Here is a 6,979-nt window from a genome sequence, read left to right on the forward strand (position 1 = left end):
ACTGTCTTAACTACCCGTGTCTCTGGTAATAGTGTTCCTAACTATCCTGGAAGAAGTAACAACTGCAAACCAAAACACTTGGAACCACTGAAAGAAGTGTAATAAACATACTTTGAAATGTAAAGCTAACTTATTTGAAAAGTAAATAAGATCATCAGACTAAAGATATCAAAAAGAAAATTTAAAAAGTATCATATTAATTTGGCAGGTTAGCATTCTAATTTTCTTGTATTATTTTTCTGAGGTGGCTGAATCCAGTTTGTGATTGATTCATGTGCAATGCTAGGATTAAAGGCATGAGTGCCACACCTGCCCTAAGGTGAGTGGCCTGCATACAACGTAAGGACATGGAAAGGCTTGCTTTCTCCCTTCGCTCCTGCTGCTTTTGCTGTCGTCTGCTGCTGTAAACTGTTGAACCTCACCGTGCCACCCTGCCTGGGACCCAGCTGATTATGGACTGAAACTTCTACAGACTGTGAACTAAATAAACCTTTCCTGCTTTAACTTTATGTGTCAGGTATTTGGTCTCAGCAACAAGAAAAATAACTAGCACAAATGGCAATCTGTCTTTTACAGTAGTACATTTCTGAATTTTAAACATATCATATATTTTGACCACTCCTTATAGATTTATAGTAGAAGAATCTGTAGAGTACAAGTAACAAATATAATAATACAAGTAATAAATACATATACTACATTCATGCAAAAATCAAATCTTAAAAGACTTTTTGAGGAAAACATAGATTATAAAATATTGAGAGATTTTTAAACAAAGAACAGCTAATAAAAAAGATATTTTAAAAATTCATTTTTATAATCAAGTCATTACAAAATCAAAAGAAAAACTGGAGGCCAGCAGGAGATATCTGAAACTAGTAAAAGATTAGTATCTGCAATTTAAAGATGTCAATAAAAAAATGTGCAGAAGATTTTAATATGTGATTCACCAAATAGGATCCTGAAATCTACTTGGCCAATAAAAACATACAGATATATTCAACCTAGCAATAAGAAGCAAAAATTACAAAGACTATATTATTTCATACTCACCAAAATGGTAAAGGTTACAAAAATCTGACAGTGACAAGGGTCACTACAGATGTGGAATGACAAGCTCTTGTTCACAGCTGATTGCAGTGTCTTGGAAAAATCACTTGGGATTCCAATTGTCAAAATCTGGTTACTCTGGCAATGTGTATAGCTTATACTTCAGTAATACTACCTTCAAAATATCTTCTAAAAACATTTGTATACCAGGATCACAGACAGAAATGTTCATATCAGCAATGAATGTGGTATCAAGAAATTGGAAACACATTAAAGGTTCATCAAAAAAGAGAATGAATTGATATATTTAATTTTGATATATGTGAGCTTATTAAATAAAATAAATGATCTAGTCCTACAGGAATTAATATAGCTGATTCTTACAAACATAATATCATTACAGGAAAAATTATACAGTTCAATTCATTTGCATAAAGTTTAGGATAGCCAAAATTGTTACACTTTTATTAATATTCACAAATATCATAACACAATTGGCCAGGCAGCAGAAACAACCTCAATAGCATTGATAAGGTTTTCTTTCCTAAACTGTATAATCTGGACATAAGTAATAATCAAATTTTCTGTACTGGTTAGTAAGTTTTATGTTATATTACCAATCATCTCTACATTATGTTTTAGTATTTCAGAAATATATATTTATGTATTATTTTCATAAAATATCTTATTAATGAGCCACAGTTTTAAAATGTTGACATTTCTATTTCATGAACTAACAAAGATTTAATGGTATGGTTATCTACCTAGCACACTTATACATACAGTTATATCCTTTAGAGCACTTTTTTCCCTTTCATTATTATAATATCTATTATACATTTTGGATCTTATTACTCTTTCAGTTTTTTACTACTATTTTTTATACTAGAGAGAATAGTACGCACTGTTATTGTTTGTCTGTTTTTTATGCTTTCATTTTTTAACTTGAACAACTACTTCTGAGATAACAATATATGATTTATCAACTAGTCATTGTTTTTTTGACTAGTCATTTTTTGCTGTTACTTTTTTGAAATTCTGTGTTATTTCTGCCTTTCTTTCTGTTTTGCTTTTTTGCTTAAATAAAAAATGTTGACAAATACCTTTGTTTCCGGTTTTATTGCCATACCTTTAAATGAAAAGCTGTCTGAAAATATAACTGCCCTTGGCTACTTACCTTTAAATTATGAAATTCCTTTTCTCTATCTTCATGACACAATCAAAGCACTTCACATGTAAGTTTTAGTTTTCTACTTTGTACTTATAGTTATTACCAGACTAGCTTTACTGATGGGCTCCAAATATATTGCCTCAGGTTTGTTGTTTAGGGATTTTCTTTCAAAACTGTTTATTTCAATTGACTTTGGAAGAGTCTAGGACACAACGATAAGCTAGCCAGTTTCAGTCTATGTTAGCAATTCAGTCATTAGCACATCTGCCTTGTATTTTGCTGGTAGATCTCTAGGAGCAATCTGACTGCTGGACTTTCTTCCTGCACACCCAAGTCAAATCTGCTCAACAAGCATGATCATAATTCACTGACAATCTACAGAAAAGAAAGCTGTTATTCTTTACCTAGAAGATGTGCTATCATTATAGCCTGTACCCCATTCTAGTATAAGAATTAGGCTTTCTTATTATTTTTTAACTGGTTCAATTTATTATGATTCAATGAGTCATTTTGACATTAGTGGTCCATACCTTCTGAACTGAACTGCGTGGTGAAACAAGCCATGCAAATCTAATTAGTACTAAGGGGAATTTGAGGGCTTGAACTTGTCTTACCCCTCACTGTAGCATTAATATGTCATATTTTTTGATGTTGGAGTGGGAAGGTAACATGTATTTTACTTTCCAAGCCTCTCAAAAATAGCAAAAGGGGCCCAATTCCATTAAGATTTCTGAATTTATTACAAATTCCCCAAGTTATGTGAAGGAGCTAATTAAAAATATATGCAAATGTTTATCTGTTTTTGCAAATGTGTTTGCAAAATTGTACTTGCAATATTTGAAAACATAAAATGTATGAGCATCCAAAAATAGAGGCTTGATAAAGTATGACACATTCGTGTAACAGAATATTAGGCATCCTTTTAAAATGATCTTTTATAACATTTCTGGCAAGAAAACATGACAATGATGTATTGTTTAATAAAAGAAGCAAATGTAAAGAGGTATATAAAGCATGATGTTTTCTTAATTTAAAAAGTAGCAATAATATGAAATCTGAAAGGCTATACAACAAGATGAAGACAGTAATTTCTCCTGGGCTGTTAGTACAAATGACTTTTTGTAAGAACATTTTACTTACATGATCATTCATAACCATCTATACTCATATAATACCTATGTAAAAAAATTAAGAAAAGTTCCACTGAATTTAAGTCCACTTTTAAAACACAGAGCAAAAGTTTCAAGCAGAAATCAAGTATGTGTTTCTAAAGATGGAATAACACTCCGAAATGTGCAACTTTCATTTTCTTCTTGCATTAGGCACATAACAAATTATTAATAGTGAAAATCAAAATTACAAAAAGAATCTTTATCAGCCTTTTGCAAAAGTGAGTTTTCCAAAGATACAGCCAACTAAAAGAGGCACTAGAGGAGATTATCCAAATCCAGCATCTAAAGGTACTAGGAGAGATTATTCAAATCCTGTAGCTAATAATTAATTCAAAGGCCAGATATCCTTATTATTGTGATTTTATCAATCATCTAGATAAACTTCAATGAAAGAATTTTATAAATTTGAAGAGTAGCTAATAATATGATTAAACCATGCTTAAGATAAAGATAGAGTCTTTGGCCTGAAAAGGGATGGAGGCATGTTTCTCCATGTAGGATTATTTAGATGGAGTTCCACTTCCTTAAGGATACATGGCTATAGGCAAATGTATTGCGCAAGAATATTTATTGTAATTTTTTCAGGTAAGTGGCTCTTTCACTGAGAAAAGAAGAGTTTTCAAAAATAGTGGCTTGATGTGAAATGGCTTAGTATTTATGAAAATGAGGTTTGTTTGTTTTCTAACAAATATCTTTTTAATAACACAGTCATCTAGGCACACTAGGATCCTGAGACACTAAACATGCCAAGTACTAAGATTATATTAAAATCTTTATTTTATAGATATTTGATTTTTACAATTAGTTTTTGCATTAAGTATTGTAGCAGCCACTTAAAGGCCTTTAATTTTTCATTCATTCATGTGGTACAAAGTGAACTTTTAAAATCCCAAACATTAATATGATCCTTCCCACTCACCAACCACCTTTGTTTTAAAATCTTAAGAAGTTTCTTGTTGTTAAAAAGAAATACTTAAATTTTCATCAAAACTATATATTACACAACATTCAGAAGAGAGAGACAGACAGATACAGAGACAGAGACAGAATCAGAGATAGAGGTTTGATTCCTAAATATTTCAAAGGAAAGAGAATCAGAAAAGCCAAATTATAGGACAGTGTTGGTGCTTGTCTGCTGGAACAGTCTCTAGGCAACTCAGATTGCCTAACTGAACCAGATAAATGCTAAATTAGTTTTAGCTCCTCTTAACCTTCCTCCTGGACAACAACCAATTTGTGAGGGAAGAGGGAATAACATGTGGCCTCATCTTCTGGAGCCATGAGAGATGAGGCTGGTTGAAACCATTCAAGCTATTTGGATCCTGACTGATCTGACTATAAAGTGGCTCTTCTGGGGCCCTCTGAGCACGGGTAATGAAGTGCTATTGTTCATCATCATCCTTTGCAATTTTTCTGCTGTCCCCAGCACACAGCCCATATGCACTGCATCAACATCCTTATGTACTGGGCTCTCCAGGTCCTCTGGTTCACTTATCACTACATTGTACCCTCAGCATATGGACACCTCTGTATCCCTTGCATGATTTATCCCACTTCCAAATAGATGGCCGCCTCAAGCTAACATGTAAACATTGTATACATGAAGAGACAAAAGAGAGGCTGGGGATGTGGCTGAGTGGTAGGTAGAGTTTTTGCCTAGTATTCACAAGGCCCCTGGGTTCAACCACCACCCAACAACACCAAGAAAAAACAAAACAAACAAACAAACAAAAAAAACACCCTGTGCTCGATACACTGAGGCAGGATCACTGCCAGTTCAAAGCCAGCCTGAACTAAATATCAACACCCTGTATCAAACAAAACAAAACAAAAAAGAAAATGTATTATAATGATATTTCAAAAATCATTAGGCTATAAGGTTGCCCCCTTATGGATGCAGTTAAGGCCCCTAAAAAAAGCTTTACATAGCATTACAGCAGCCTACTCTTGGGTCTTCAGTAAAATATCAATTAGCACCTTAATCTGAGGAAACCTAAGGCTAGAAAAAGAGACACCCAAAAGTGCAAAAGAAATAACCCCTGAGGTCCCCACTATGAGGAGGACATCAGGTGTCCACCAGCCACAGGTGTCCACCAGTCAGAATGAGAAATTTCGCTCAATAGGCATTGGGTATAATACTCCAAGGACTAGCACTCTAAACTAAAAGCTGTTCTGATCCAACTTAGTAAGACGTTAAATTAAAAAAAAAGAAAACAGAATCTGTTTCTAAGAAACTTTTCTATATCCTAAAAGAAAAATCCAAGAATATGTATAAGAATACAAATGTATCCAGCTTCCAACCAGGTAAAATCCACATTTTCTAGGATACAATACCAAAAAAAAGTCCAAATATACAAAGAAGTAAGAAAAGAAAATCCATAATGAAAAAAAAAATCAATGAATATAACCAGAACAAGAAATTATACAGATATAGTAGACATGTAGAGAACATCAAACAGGCAAGTCTACCTCTCTGTCTTATGTTCAGGTGCACTGAGCCTGTACAGATGTGGAAAATATATTAAAATTCTCAAACCGAATTCTTAAACAAGAAAAGTGCAAACACTGAATGTGTTTCAGGCACAAACCCTTAACATATAATGCTTTGCCCAGAATATTTTTCCTCTCCTACTTTCTTTGCTAAAATCCAACTTTCAAATATAATTTCTATCATCATTCTCCCAGCGAAATGTCTCCTGATTTACAAACTAGGTCACATCCCCTAGCTACATGATGGTAAGTCTCTTGACACCATCCATTTTCATCTATATCATGGATATAATTTTACTTTACTTGTATGATTATATGATTAATTCCTGTCTCTATCACTATCCCCAAAACTATAGAGACAATAGTAATACTTGATTTTGTTCAATATTGTCTAGTCCCACCCACAGGACTTGGAAAATAAAAAGTATATGACACTTTTGGAACAAAGGAGAGGAAAAAGGAAAAGATTAGAGGGTGAAAAAAAGAAGTTAGTTCAGAAGCATTACAAATATCACAGAGTAAATCCAGAACTGCAGACAGTTTCAAATTTGTCTGATCATATATATGAATGTTGATATTCCAAATTAGGGACTGCTGCATGTAAAAGAAATATATGGAATCATCTTTCAGATGCAGAAAGCCAACAGATTTCCCTCTTTAATAGCTGCTTTTGTTAAGAAAACACAGTTTTGGCTTTTCTTTAGGCATAGTACCCAAGAGATACACAGAATTAGACCTCTGGTTTTAAAGCAAATATCACTCATCTTTAATACTACAGGAGCAACTTGTAAAATCATACAGAAGAATTAATGCTGTTCAATTTCTGTTATGGTCTGGTATTGACAAGTTGCACTGGGAGTTTTTAGAATACTAAAAAACACTTGCCTCAGTTAACCATGCAGAAGACATGAAAGTGTCACAGAATGCAAAGAGAGAAAGTTCTGTTTAACAGTTAAGACAAATTAGTGTCAGTTGTCTTCAATAAAAGTTACTGGAAAGATATCTTTGCAGCACTAATAGGATACTTACAAGTAGTACATCTTTTGATTTTAATTGGGAACTCAAGAGAGTGGAATAGAAAACTAATGGGGCCTCT

This window comes from Cavia porcellus, unplaced genomic scaffold, assembly GCF_034190915.1.
Source record: "Cavia porcellus strain 051 isolate PalLab524CR breed Dunkin Hartley unplaced genomic scaffold, mCavPor4.1 scaffold_24, whole genome shotgun sequence".
Lineage (NCBI taxonomy): Eukaryota > Metazoa > Chordata > Mammalia > Rodentia > Caviidae > Cavia > Cavia porcellus.